Here is a 14601-nt window from a genome sequence, read left to right as displayed (position 1 = left end):
GGCTTAAGTCCAGGAGTTTGAGAGCAGCTTGGACAACACAGCAAGACCCCATCTCTAAATAAGTAAATAAATAAAACAAGATCTAAAGCCAATATTACAAAAATGCTGAGGTCTCTCAGAGCTTAATGGTGTGTAGCAATGGTCATTACATTATTATCATTTAAAGTTTGAAATTAATCAAGAGAAGGGAAGGGGCAGACCTGAAAAGAAAAGGAAGGAAGAGGGAAAATTTAGACACTGGGAATTTGGTTCTTCCCTTTTAAAAGCAGCAGAGCCACAAAGAGATAAAAGGATGGGAAACTGCTAAGAATCCCTGACGCCTTGGGCTGCCCCAAGGCACAGCTGACCCCTGCCCCTCCTCAATGGGTGCCACCCCTCACCAGGCCTTTCTCCTCCAGTGTGTTCAAGAGAACTCTGACCTCAAGACCCACAGGCCCTTTGTGGCTGTGATGACCATTCTCTGTGAGTGCAAGGAGCAAGCCAGCAAGAGCCTGGCCAGGTGAGAGAGGGTCTGGGCTCCAGGCGAGAGGGATTGCTGCCCCTGGGGTGCTGGCATCTGCCTTGGAGCCCATCACCTGCTTGGATTTCAGGTTTGGAGTGCAGCCATGCCTCATTTGCCTGGGAGATGCTCAAGATCCTGTGTGTCTGCCCTGTGGCCATGTGTACTGCTTGCCTTGCATCAAGATCTGGCTCGTCTCCAGGCAAATGACCTGCCCCTACTGTTTAACTGTCCTGCCAGAGGAGTTCTCTATGACAGTTTCCCAAAAGCACAGGTAAAACACTTTTCTCTTTAAAAGTCTTCCTCTTTTTTCTGTCCTTTTTTCTCAAATATAATATTTAGAAATTCAATTTCTATTAACCTCCATCTGATAAAAGCCTGGCTTCAGAGAACTCTCTGAAGTGAGACTCCCATTTGGGTACCTCAGAATTCCTCTCCCCAAGACACACATGTCCCGCAACATTTTGAGACAGCAAAATTCAGAAACTAATAAATGAAGCCCTTGAAAGAGACACGAGAAACTTAGATACAGCTTTTCTGTCCTCCTTTTCATCTGAGTGGTGTGTACAGGGGTGGACTCCAGGCCTTGTGCAGGCTAGGCAAGCAAGCCCTCTACCATCAAGCCACACACCTGCTCTTGCCCAGTGTTTGGGAGGTACGGGAAGAGAGCTATGGTGCTGAGGGCTTCAGACCGTGGTCGTGCTCCATCACTGGTTGCTTTGCCTTCTCTTTCCTCCCAGTAAAGGGGTTCTGTGACAGGCTTTGTCTGGTTCTATGATGGAGGCGTTCCTGAAAGAGATGTGTGTAGAAACTATCTGCAGTTTTGAAGACAAGCTATATCAACAGAAGTAGACACTTGCATCTGTTGATGTAAAATGATTCGCTGTCTGAATCTCAAATCATTCTGCATGCAGGGATTTGGGAACACTCTCTGAATCCTCTGACTGGGGTTTTCACTGTTTCCTCAGGGTGGCCATTGGGAAACATGCCCAGTTCCAGCAGATGTGCAACAGTTTCTTCATGGATCTGGTTTCTACCAAGTGCTTCAAAGACAGTACCCCTCCTCAGAAGAGTGTGATTGATGAGCTGCTGTCTCTACTCTTTGTGCGGAAGGAGCTTTTGAGGCGTGCTCCCCAACGTGAGTTACTTTTTTCCTTCAAACCTTGATTCAGTTCCTCTCTGTTTTGTGCCATGATATGAGCAGTAGCACCTTTTTCTTTCTGGCTAAGGATACTGGGAACACACCAAGTCTCTCTCGCCATTTGATGATGCTGTGGATAAGACTCCTGTCATCCGCTCCGTGGTGCTGAAGCTGCTCCTGAAGTATAGGTGGGAGCGGCTCCCTGAAGGCACACTTGTCTGAGGCCTCAGCTTCTCTGGGCTGGACTGTGCTTGGTCTTTGTGCTGCCAAATATCCTAGCTCATGATCTGGGAAAGTTTCTTCAGTGCGAGGAAACCTGGTCTCTGTTGATTATGTTTAGACCCTGAACCCTGTGTGCATGTGAGTTGGGCATTGCCAGGGTCTGGTAAAAGTAAGAAGACAGAGTTCTGGGAAGGACCCTTGGTGTGGTGAAACATGCAGAACCCATGCATTAGGAATGGTGGTTCTGACCCTCGCTTCATGGCCACCCCAGGGTGTGATTTGCAGGGTGGTAACTCAGACTGTACCTTACCCTCGGTGTCCTCCAGGTCAAGATTCCACAGCATGTGGACTATGTGTTTTCTCAGTTAGACACGTGGTCAGTGATGTTCACGCATGTGTTCTCTGGCTGATCCTGTGTGTTCATTGAGCTTCAATTCTCAGCGTGCTGGCAGAGACCCTTTGGTGGGGAGGGGGTCCCAGACCTCAGAGTTTTTAAAAATAATCCTGAGACAGTAATTTGCCTATTCAACATGTCCATATTTGCAGTAACTTTGCCAAAGCTTCTTTGCATGAAGGAAATTGCAACCATAGTCATGGTCATCTTCTCCACTGTGTATATGTAGTTTTTCAAATGCCAGTTTCACATATGAGCCTTACTAAATCTCAACCCCTGAGGTTTCGATTTTTTAAAAATATTTCTTAGTTATGGTTGAATGCATATCTTTATTTTGTTTGTTTACTTTTATGTGGTGCTGAAGATGGAACCCAGTGCCTCAAACCTGAGGAGAAAGTGCTCCACCATTGAGCTAAAACCTCAGCCTGAGGCTGTGATTTTTAATGTTGTGTAGAAGCAGGAAATAGATCCAAAACATTGCATACCAGAGGACAGTGGTTATCTCAAAGAATTCCACTCCTAAATGTCTCCAGATAAGAATTGGCTGCTTTTCTCAGGCCTTGCCGTTTTGCCTGAACCAGTGACCACCAGACCACAGATCTCTGGTGATGTTGATGAATGTAGGTAGGTATCTACAACAACAGGTTGTAGACTAAAAAGATGCCAACATCTCAAGATATGCTTTACTCAGCAAACCAAAGCTTTTCCAAATGACCAATGCCTGATGTCACAGAATCAAAAAATGATGCAGTGGCTGGATATGCAGCTCAGTGGTAGAGCTTTTGACTAGCACACAGTGAGGCCCTTGGTTCAATCCATAGCACTGGGAAAAATTCATAACAGAGTAGTCTACGGAATGGTAATATAGTTGATGATGAAAATAACTGACATGGTATCAAGTCCCATAACCACCCTTCAGAAATGATCACTTTTCAAGTGTTGGTACAGTATTGAGAAAGAATAACCCCAAATATATATTAGGACTATTAAAAAATTCTTCCTTTTCCAACTACATCATGTGTGAGGCCAGATTTTCTTTATACGCTTCAATGTAGCATCAGAAGCAGATGTAGGAAGTCAGCTAACTTCTGTTAAACAAGGCTTCCAAGAATTATAGGACTATAAAAAAGCCACACTTCTAAACATCATTAACACATGTGGGTTTATTCTTTTTATCTTAAATGAATTGATAAATATTCTTGAAACTTTTTAGTTTTAATTTCTAATACCATAAACATTGATAGATTTGACCCACATGAACAAAAAGTTTCTTGCAGTTTTCAATAAAATTTAAGCCTGTAAAAGAGCCCTAAACCAAAATGTTTGAGAACAGCTGAACTGCAATATGGAATTTCATATTCCTCCAAGAGTGTGCAAGCATTTTAAATAAAAAGCTGTTAAACCTATATACCCGCATATGTATGTATTATACCTTTATACTCACACAGAGAAATAGATGGATAATAGATTAATAGATGCGGTTTTGTGTAGGGTGATCCTGACATCACCAGGAATAATATTTCTCTTTTCACAGCTTCCAAGCAGTGAAGGATTACATCCAAGCCTATTTGTCCCTGTTAGAGAAAAAAGCGTTCATCACTGAAGATAAGACCGAACTCTACATGCTCTTCATCAACTGCCTAGAAGTAAGCCGGCTGCCTCTTAAAACCATCTGAACCATATGGTTTAGGCAGTGGCAGAGTTTCTGAAAACTGACAGAATGCAGCTTTATTTAGTATAATTAACAGATGCTTCTTTTCCGTGTGGAAAAAGAAAGATGTTTCAAAGACGTTGCCCTGCTCTTAGATGTCACACACAGTCAGGAGCCACTTGGTGATGTTTCCTTCACTGCATGTGTGATGGTGGTCTCGTGAGATCCTTACCTAGTATCTGAAACTGTCTGATGTTTACACAACATTGAAAGTCCCTAAGGATGCATTCTTGCAGGTGTCCCTGTTTTTAAGCAGTATGTGACTACATTGTCAGTCGCATGCGTGTAGTGCAAAGCGAAGACTCCACAGCCTGGAGGATTATACATCAGGGTTAGCAATGGTCATCCCCAGCTGGCGAGATCATGAATCCTTTTTAATGTCTTCATATTTTTATTTCCAAATTTCAAGATTATACACATTTTTTTCTCATAGGTTTGCTTTTTCAGTTGTTTTCTATAACCAAAAATTTATACTCAGACCTATAATAATGATTTTTATTTTCCCTTGAATTCTCACTGGTAATTTTAGAAGATTGGGGAGTTGCCTGTTATAAAGTATAATATCCTTTTCTTTCTTGTTTTCTGTTCCTCAGGATTCAATTCAGGAGAAGACCAGTGCTTACTCCACAAGGAGTGAACTCGACTGCCTGAGGGAGGAAGGCCATTTCCTACAGACCTGCTCCTCAGGGAGACAAGGCCAAGGACCTGCCACTGCGGCATCTGTAGAGTACCTGCAGGAGCTGGCCAGGACTCGCCTGTGTCTTGACAGAGCTTCTGACCTCCTCTTGGAGTTTCAGGAGGGATCAGGCAGGTCTTTTCTACCTTGGAGAAGTTAGCTACAGTTTCAGAAGGACAGGAACTGTCCTTAGGGTCTTGCTGGACCTTACCATGGTCCCCTCTTCTGGGTGTTTTTTACTGAGTTCCCCAGAAGCAGGCCCTCAGTCCCCAGTCGCTAACCAGCTTTCTCCTTGCACTCTCAGAGCTGGCTGAGGAACAGCAGTGCTACCTGCGCCATGTCCAGCAGTTCTGCACCCAGGCAGGGAACGACTGGCACCGCGTGTACCTGGTCCGGAGGCTCGCGAGCCTGCGTGGGATGGAATTTGTGAAAAGTCTCTCCAGGGAAGGCCATTGGTGCCAGTGGGTGTTTCCCAAGGGAGTCATTGCACAGCAGGTGAGATTCAGGTCCCTGGCAGAGTGGGCAAGCTATGGGCACTACTCCTCACCCTCCCAGCCCTTACAACAGGCAGTACACAGGCAGGCATCTGGTCCTTGGTCTCTGCTTCAGGGTGGGCTTAGGCCACTTGCTATAGGGCAAAGGTAGGCATGGATACATGTGTGTGCACACTTGTGTGTGTTTCTGGTTCATTGTTTATCTAGGCTTCACTTCAGGGAAAGTGAAAGAGTATTTTTTTTTTTTAAATATTTGCTTCCAGTAAATTAAAAGGTGACCTCTTGCAGGTTGTGTCTTGTGCTCTGTGCCAGGCAGAGGTGGGTAGAATTGAGAGACAAGTGTAATGAGTTTGGCTTTCAGGCTTTTCTGTTCCCAGTGCTCAAAAATTTGAAAATTTTTACTGTCCTAGGATTAAAAAATATGGCACTGCAGCTCTTGGCATCTTTAATATGACCAACTGGGACTCAAAGATGACATGTTTTTTGTCACCTCGTTTGGGGTGGTGCCATGTGTAGAGAAAGCAAGAAGCTCCAGGGTCAGCCTCCCTCCTCCCTGGGCTCTTCGACCCTGTGGAAGCCATGCTCCTGAAGACGCCCAGGACTGTCATGCCTGGACCCTACAGGGAGTCCAAGCTGAGCTCCCTCCAGCCTCCAGTGGTGTCTGCTGTCTTTCTTAGCCTATGGAGATGGGCCTTGCAGAACACCTCAACCCACTCCACCATGACTAACCCTTTGAGCTGCAGAAAGACCACACGGGCCAGATGGACCAATACCTGGTGCATGGGGACAAGTACAAGGCACTTCGTGACGCAGTGGGCAAAGCCATGCTCGAGTGCAAGGTCTCCGGCCTCGAGGCTGCTCTTATGGTAGGATGGGCTCGAAGATTCTCCCTGGTGCAGGTCGCCCCCCTGACCTTGGTTATGTCAAAGGATGCAGATGTGGTGGAGAGGGCCTCTGAATAGCTTCTAGAGTGACACTATATGCCAGAAGGCAGATGCCCATGGTCTCACTGGTAAGTGAAAGATGTCAGGACAATTAGCAAAATCCATAGCTGTATGGATTCACAATCCACATATATGCTTATGTGTCTATTTTGATGTTGATACAGGGATTTAGGATTCTAATCTTTTAAAAATATTTTTAGCTGTAGATGGACACAATACCTTTATTTTATTTATTTATTTACTTTTTATGCAGTCCTAAGGATCAAACCCAGTGCCTCACACGTGCTAGGCAAGAGCTCTAACACTGAGCTACAACCCCAGCCCCAGGATTCTAATCTTTAAATTGTTCTGGTCTTGCTTCCTTTTTGAGTCCCAGTTTATCTGGGCCTTATGCTGGAAAGAGGAAATAGAAAAACTTCTCAGGAAACATTTCTAAGACCAGTGAAGTAGTTGGAGGAGAACAGGTGCTGACTTCTGTTTCTCCATCATGACTGCCTGGCCCTTGTGCACTGAGGTTAACCTGAGCATGTCTCATGAACTCATAGCCACAGTCATGTGCGTGGAGGGCCATGGTGCGTGGCCCATGGAAGGTTGCTCCAGGTAGCGCTGTGTAGCTTCTGAGTGCTCGCTCCACGCTCCACCCGCAGGCCTGCAGGAGCCCCGGAGCTCAACAGGCCGTCTACCTGCTGCTGTTCCGAGAAGTGGCTGCTCTCCACTGCTCCCACAACTTGAACCTCCATCCTAAGCCAGAGGTGAGTGACACATTGGGGCTTGAGTTCAGTCTCATGATTAGGAGGGACTTTCTGAGCACAGTAGAAGTCATAAACTTTTATTTCCTATCAGGATAATAGAGGGTGTACCCTTGTTATGTGGAAGAACTATTTTCTGTTAACCCTAAATCTTACAGTCTCAGGAACATTACCTAATGTTTATCAAAACAGAGTGTTGAGATCTGCACTCAGGAATGAGGTTGCTGTGTTTTTATATGAAAATTCTCTTTCCTGAAGAATTTCTCCTCCATTAGTAATCCTTTAAATATATTTACCTTGATATTTGATGTGCACTCAGTATTGAAATATGTGACTTTCAAAGAGAAAACCCTAAGTTCACACAGTATTCTTCTTTGACATATCCTAACATGAAAAACATCTTTCATGCCATCAATGCGAGGCTGTGAGCAGGTTCGTTGAGGACAGCAAGATCCTGTCTCCTCTGGGGGTTAGGCCTTTCGCAGCATCCCTCGTGGCCAACACTCTGCCCTTGCTGAGCGCGGGACCTGGTGCTGACAGTCTTGAAGGAACAGTGACAGAAATGGCTGTTCACACTGTGGCTGTCCTTCTGTGTGGACAGAGCAAAGTCTTGGTGCCCCTGAGGAACTTGGCCTTCTCCCCAGCCAGCATGGTGGTAAGCTGCATGATGATGACTTTGGTTTCACAGTGAAACTTCAGGGTTTTTCATGTTGAGACCTGGCCTGTGGCTGTGGGAACTCTCCGACTTGTCCATCTTCTAGATTCTCTGCCCCGTTGCCCCACTTGATCCTTCAGCACAGTGCTGGTGAAAACATGCCCTACCTTTTGCCAGTTCACACAGAGCTGTTGTTCATCCTCTGTGAACAGCTCTTGAGCTGAGAAGAAACTTTCTCACTCTGTCCCTCTTCCTGGGTTGCAGCTGCAGCCCACAGGCTCACTCAGCAGGGCCACTTCTGCTCTTGGTCTTTCAGAATGCTTTTCTTCCAATGATGCCTGAAGACCTGCTGGCTCAAGCTCAGAAGTGGAAGGGCCTGGAAGGCGTCCACTGGTATAGTGAGTATCGGTGTAAGAGGAAGGGTCTCACTCCTCTCAGCTTGGAAGGTCAGCCTGCGGCCATGCCAGACATGAGGTTGTACTTGGCTTCACAAGGTTCTGCTGAAGGCCCATGTCACCTGCCTCCTCCTGGTGGTTCAAGGGCCACAGACTTGGCTGGCTAGATGACCAAATCATTTCCCTGCATAGTCATGGGACAAGACCCTTTGGAATGCACTGTTGCTCGGCAGAACATGCCATTTAGAATAAGGGGGACCTGGGGACCATGCTGAGGCTCATTCAAAGGCTAGTCACATTCCAGGGGTTTTTGACCCAGAGAGAGCTTCCTGTAGTCTGGACCTGGGAGACAGCCATATAACCTCTGACTTTATGTGAGTTATGCTGTTGCCTTGAGTAAATAACCTTCTAAAACTATTTTTTAAGTTGTTCTAAATCATTCTCTTGCCATAAAAGGAAAAATTCAAGAGAATATAAAAGTATAAAACACTATCCCCCCTGCCACTAAGTTACCCCTGGTGTGTGTATGGAATCTAACCTCTCTCTGAAAGCTAAATGCAGACATTTTTCACTGATGACATGTGTTCACTGAGCTCCAGTTTACTTGACATGTCAAGTAAACTTAGCTGATGGCATGGTTCAAGGCTTCTGGTGAGATCATGAGGACATGGGCTGTGTGTCCTGTTGGTCAGGGCTAGAGAGGAGGGCAGTAACTTCCCCTTCCCACATAGGTCATTTGGTGGAGACTCACTAGCTAACATGTGTCCTGTTGTTCTTTGAACAGCTTGTCCCTATGGTCATCCATGTTCTGTAGGAGAGGTGAGCCATGGTGTTTGGGGGAGGCTCAAAATGTGCATTTCCCATCTGGGAGGGGAAGGAGGGCCTAGGGAATGAGGGAGACATAGGTGTATTCTGAGGGCTACTCAGGGTGTTCCAACTGAGTGTCTAAATGGCACTGTAAACATGATTCTTTCCTGCAGATCTGTCTGTGCATTGTAGGATATTTAGCAGCATGCCTAGCCTCAGCTCACTGGGTATAGCAGCACCCCCTAGCCCAGTGTGATGCCCAAGAATGTCTGCAGGCACTGCCCAAGTCTCCTGGGATGCCATGGTGCTGCTGGCTGGGAGCCCTACCTCCCTCCCTGGCCCTGCAGCAGGGCTCAGCCACACAGACCCTCAGCTGGTTCACTAGTCAGAGAGGAATGTGGGCTAGAGACCAAAGGACAGGAGAGGACAGGAAAGACTTACGGGTGATGAGCCCTGGGAGACAAGCACATGCTGCTCATCTGGGACTCCAGGGCATCTCCCGGGCTGCTCTATCTGCACTTGCTGAGCAACATGCTGCTGCTGGACTAGATTTATGTGTGCTACTCCCTAAAGTGAACAGGATGCTCCTTGATGTGACTTCCCTTCCTGACTCCCACTTGCTTCCTTGTCTGAGGAGTGAAATAAGAAGAGATTCCAGGACCGCTCTTATCACTGAGTTCTGTGGTCTGAGCACTGCAGCTGTAGGGACCTGCTGTGGCTGTGATTCATAGCATGTAGTGGGGTGCCATTTAACTTGGAAACCTGGGCCCATTAGTGGTGGCAAATCTTATGGTTGGGTTTTTTTGGTTTTGTCCAGTGGATGTGAGGAGGTCTGCTTAGAAGTTATTAACACCATCATTCCTGGTGTTAGATAAGGATGCTCTAGAGGCTGGCATGCTAGACAGGGATGGAGAAGGCAGTGAATAGGAGAAAGGAAGATGGGGCTATACACACTAATCACTCTACTTGGGAGTAAAAAACTTTATTTTTGGAAAGTGAAGCCACATTTGCCCATGAACAGTATATGTGGTTAAGTGCCCACCCTCTCCCCAGGGCTCCTTCTCCTCCCTAACACACACATGCACCAGATGCAGTCTGTGGCACACACCACCTCCTATGCAGGGTGGCTTCTGCACATGTACCAATGCTGGATGCAGTGCTGACTGTGTGTCCTCCCTATGTCCCAGTGTGGCAAGCCGATGGAGCAGAGCTTCTGTGTTGACTGTGGTGCTAAAATAGGAGGTATCAACCATAGACCTCATGCTGGCTTCCAAAGTATCAGGTATGTGGACTCAGCTTCCGTCCCTTGGAGCCTGAGGCTCTGGGCTGTCCATTCCAGCAGATGAATCATATGAATTATAGGATCAATAACACCACTGTTCTACATCTGGACTGTGTCATGTTGGGGATCCACATCAAGCACATCGGTAGTCACGTAGTGCTGAAGCTTTTTGGGTTTTTTGCTTTGTTTTATTTTTGTGGTACTGGGGATGGAACCCGAGGCCTCACATATCCTAGGCAAGAGCTCTGCCATTGAGTTGCACCTCTTCCCTGTTTTGTTTTTTTAATTTGAGAAAAGTGAAAGAACATGTAATCAGTGTTTTTTAGAAACTTTTTAAGATGTAGATGGATAGAGTGTCTTTATTTTATTTTTTCTTTTTTTCACATATAGAGCACAATTTTTCATATCTCTGGCTGTACACAAAGTAGAGCCCCATCCTTCGTGTCTTCATACATGTACTATTTTATTTATTTTTATGCGGTACTAAGGATTGAACCTAGTGCCTTACATGTGCTAGGCAAGCACTCGGCCACTGAGCTCCAGCTCGGGCCCTGTAATCAGTCATATTAACTACAGCCATTCCTCCATATCTGTGGAGACTTGTTTCCAGGACATTTTCTTCCATAGATACTCAGGTCCAGATGTTCAGTTCCTTTATATGTCATGGCACAGTATTTGCTTGTGGCCTACAAATATCCTCCTATAAACCATTTTTTTTTTTTAATGGTACTGGGGACTAAGGTTCTTAAGCACTGAGCCACAACACCAGCCCTTTTTATATTTTATTTAAAGACAGGGTCTTGCTAAGTTGCATAGAATCTCACTAAGATGCTGAGGCTGGGTTTGAACTTGTGAACCTCCTACCTCAGCCTCCCAAGGCACTGGAATTACAGGTGTGCACCACTGTACTTGGCCTCCCATAGACTTTTTTTTTAAAGAGAGAGACAGAGAGAAGGGGGGGGGCGGGGAGAGAGAGAGAGAATGTTTTAATATTTATTTTTTAGTTTTCTGTGGATACAACATCTTTATTTGTATGTGGTGTTGAGGATTGAACCCAGCGCCGCATGCATGCCAGGCGAGCACGCTACCGCTTGAGCCACATCCCCAGCCCTCCCATAGACTTTTAAAAAATCATCTCTAGGTTTCTTATTATACTTTATGCAAGTTGAATGCTATGTAAATACCCATTTATCATATTTTTAGGAAATAGTGACAAGAAAAAAAGCTACTCTTCAGTACACAGTTCTTTCTGAATATTTTTGATTCACAGTTGGTTGACTTCACAGGCGCAGAACTGCAGATACATAAGGCTAACTATACCAGATTCAGAAACTAGATAAAAATCTGACCTTCAGCCAGGAATATTGGTGCACACCTGTAATCCCAGCTACTCAGGAGGCTGAGGCAGGAGGATTGAAAGTTTGAAGCCAGCTCAGAAAACTTTGTGAGACCCTGTCTTAAAATAAAAATAGAAAGGACTTGGGGTGTAGCTCAAAAGTAGGGTACTTTCTTAGCACATGTGAAGCCCCCACTCAATTCCCAGAACTGAAAACAATAAATAAAAATAAAAATCTGATCTCACAGTCCCATGCTTGATCCTGAGATGAGTGTGGCTGTCAGAGCTCCCTTAAGATGACATGCAGGACCTTCTACCTCACCATTTATCTGGCTTTTCTGTTACAAAGCTTAAAATAGTCTAGACTTATCTTCTTAAATTATCAATGTCCTTGAATCTTGAAAACTTTTTCCAGTCTGTATATCCCAGTTTTTGATTTGGGAAAATTGAGAATTACATAGACAATCCTCACATGGATGCAAAAATGCCCCAAACTTGCTGTCATGAGGAAGGTGTTGGTCTCCATCCTGACACCCTGCCCTAATGGCCACATCGTGCAGCCATTTAACATTGGGAAAGTTGCAGAGTTTGCCCATCCAGCTGGGTGGGTCTAAAGAGAGAAAGATGTGGAGGCAGGTGGTCTAGGCTTAGAATAATTGTTTCTTTTAATGTTTTCTTCAAAGCTTGAAACCTAGCTGGGTGTGGTGATGCACACCTATCATCCCAGTAACTCGGGAGGCCGAGACAGGAGGATTGTGAGTTCAAAGCCAGCCTCAGCAAAAGCAAGGCACTGAGCAACCCTGTCTGTCTAAATAAAATACCAAATAGGGCTGGGAATGTGGCTCAGTGGTCTAGTGCCCCCCAAAAAGTGGGGGCTGGGAATGTGGCTCAGTGGTTGAGCCCCTGGGTTCAATCCCCATTACCATTACCAAAACCAAAAAAAAAAAACAAGAAAAAAAAACCAAACTGGGAACCTAGTCATTAACATGTGAGGCCCCTGGAGCTGAGGAGAAACAGATATCTCTAGTCTTCACCCTGTTTCCTCTCATCCTTTCCAGAGACAGCACAGACAGAACCAAGACTGGCCATGTGCTGGGCCACCCGCAACCCAGAGATGTCATAGTAGTGTCTGACCGAGACCTGTCCCCAGTCATCTTCATTCTCATGCGCCTACTCACTCATCTGGCTATGCTTTTGGGAGCCACTCAAAATCCCGAGGTATAAGATGCTACCGCTAGACTCTCTTATGTTGATATAGGAAGAACCTGCTGTGTTTGCATCCAGTCCTTTTGTCTACAAAGTCCTAGCCACCTAGGGATTTTATCTAGTCCACAGGGTAATGCAAAAGTTATAGATCCTACTTTTCCCTCTGGGGGATATGATGCAATGGGGAACTACTCCTCAGATTATGGAAAATCCTCCTCATTTTTTTTAATTTTTAAAATCTGTTTTAACTGACACAAAACAATTACACGTTTGTTACAGTGTGACATCTTAGCATGTGTATACAATGCAACAATCAGATCATATAGACTACTCAGAGTATATAACTCTGTCCATGCCCACACCTGGGCATGGGGAGGTGGTGGGACCCTGTCACCTACACCCTTGTGGTGGCTGCAGGAGGTGCAGGGAAGCATTCCCTGCTGCTCCAGGATGACATCAGAGCCAGCAATCTCTGGCTCTACTCACCTCCCTCCCTTCCTCTGCTGCCTGCATCATGCTGAGAGCACCCTGACCTCACCTAGAAACCACCCTCTCCCCAGTGCTGGTGCTTCGCTCCCTTGGCTTCTCACTGTGTCCTCTACACATTGATCTCACTACACTTCTTGTCTCGTTGCCCTCACAGGCTGTGATAAATATCATCAAGCCTCCAGTGAGTGACCCAAAAGGATTCCTGCAGCAGCACGTCCGGAGAGACTTGGAGCAGTTGACAAAGATGCTGGGGAAGAGTGCCGACGAGACCACCCATGTGGTCCACCTCATGCTGTGCTGCCTTCTCAAAGAGCAGCACCCACTCCCTGACTGGAATAAGCAAGGGATGTGGGCTGGGCATAACGGCCAAGAGGCCAGGCTCCCTCAGCTCCTGGTGAATGGCATGATAGGAGTGGGAGCAAGCGCTCTGCTCTCCTTGCGGGGGCTGGAGGGGCTGCTGCGCTCCTCCACACACCACCTGCCTGGCTTGGGCCTGCAGCACTGATACCTGGTGCTTGTGCATGCACCATTAACCTGTGCCCTGGGAGCACGTGGCACCCCAGCAGGTGACATGTCCCACTTCTGCTTTCCAGAGATGTCACACTTGTACCCTGACCTAATGTGTACATGTACACAATTTGTTACATAAACAAAGGAAGCTACAAAACACTGTCTGCCAAGCTAACTCTTCTACTCTAAACATTTAAATCCAGGCCAAAAGCAAAGGTCTGTGAGGGGAATATGTAAGTTGTTATCTGAGTGGCATTAGGAGGGATTTCAGTTTCTTCTTGCTTACTTGCAAAAGTCTTTTAAAACAATCATTGTACCATTGTAGAACAATGTTATTTAAAAGCATACAGATAATGACAGTAGCAATAAAATGTCTGTTACCACCACCGGAGAATCTGTTCCACTTCAGGGGTGTCTTCATCAGAAACCAGCATTAGCATGTCCTTCACATCTTAGCAACACTGATTTTGCCGAGCACCTCTTGTTCTGGTGTGGCTTCCACCACACATGGAGTCAGGAGCCCTAACCTGCTGCCAGCTCCCCAGGACCACCTTTGCCTACAGGCCTGGGGGCAGCAGTGAGGTGGCTCTGGGTAGCTGTCAGCATTGCTGTGCCCCTAGGCTTTTGATTCACGTCCTGTCCTTAGCCATTTGTTTAAAATACTTTCAAGGCCACAGCTGTGGGCTGGAGGGTTATCAGAGACTAAAGTGTCTTCACAAGGCCTGGAGGCTGGTGTTGACAGTACCTGGTGAACTTAGGAAGTTATCACCCCAAAAGGAGGACTATCTCTATTAACATTATTCAGTGTTTACTGTATAGAGAGTGCTGCTTTTTGTTTGTTGGGTAACAGACACATTTTGATTTTCTTTGTAGGACATTTAAATTTTGATGCAAAATTGTCAAAAAAAGGACATAGAAACAATTGGGAAAAACATGTCGAAGCTCTTCTTCTACCTGAACTGGAGGTAAGTTGTGAGTGGTGACCACTCCTTAGCCCTCTGTCCAGGAGGGGGTCCCATTCATCTGTGAGCACTGTTGGCCCACTATCCTCAGGAGGGCTGTTAGAGGCCTTACCTGGAGAAACCCCTCCT

At 46.0% G+C, this 14601-nt stretch overlaps 1 pseudogene; it reads left to right on the top strand.

The window, feature by feature from the left end:
- LOC143382699 (E3 ubiquitin-protein ligase RNF213-like) overlaps positions 1-14601 on the top strand; it is a 67422-nt pseudogene that overhangs the window by 42146 nt on the left and 10675 nt on the right.

Source organism: Callospermophilus lateralis, chromosome 17 (assembly GCF_048772815.1).
Source record: "Callospermophilus lateralis isolate mCalLat2 chromosome 17, mCalLat2.hap1, whole genome shotgun sequence".
Lineage (NCBI taxonomy): Eukaryota > Metazoa > Chordata > Mammalia > Rodentia > Sciuridae > Callospermophilus > Callospermophilus lateralis.
Note: the sequence above shows the minus strand (reverse complement) of the source record. Positions and strands in the feature narration are given on the sequence as shown.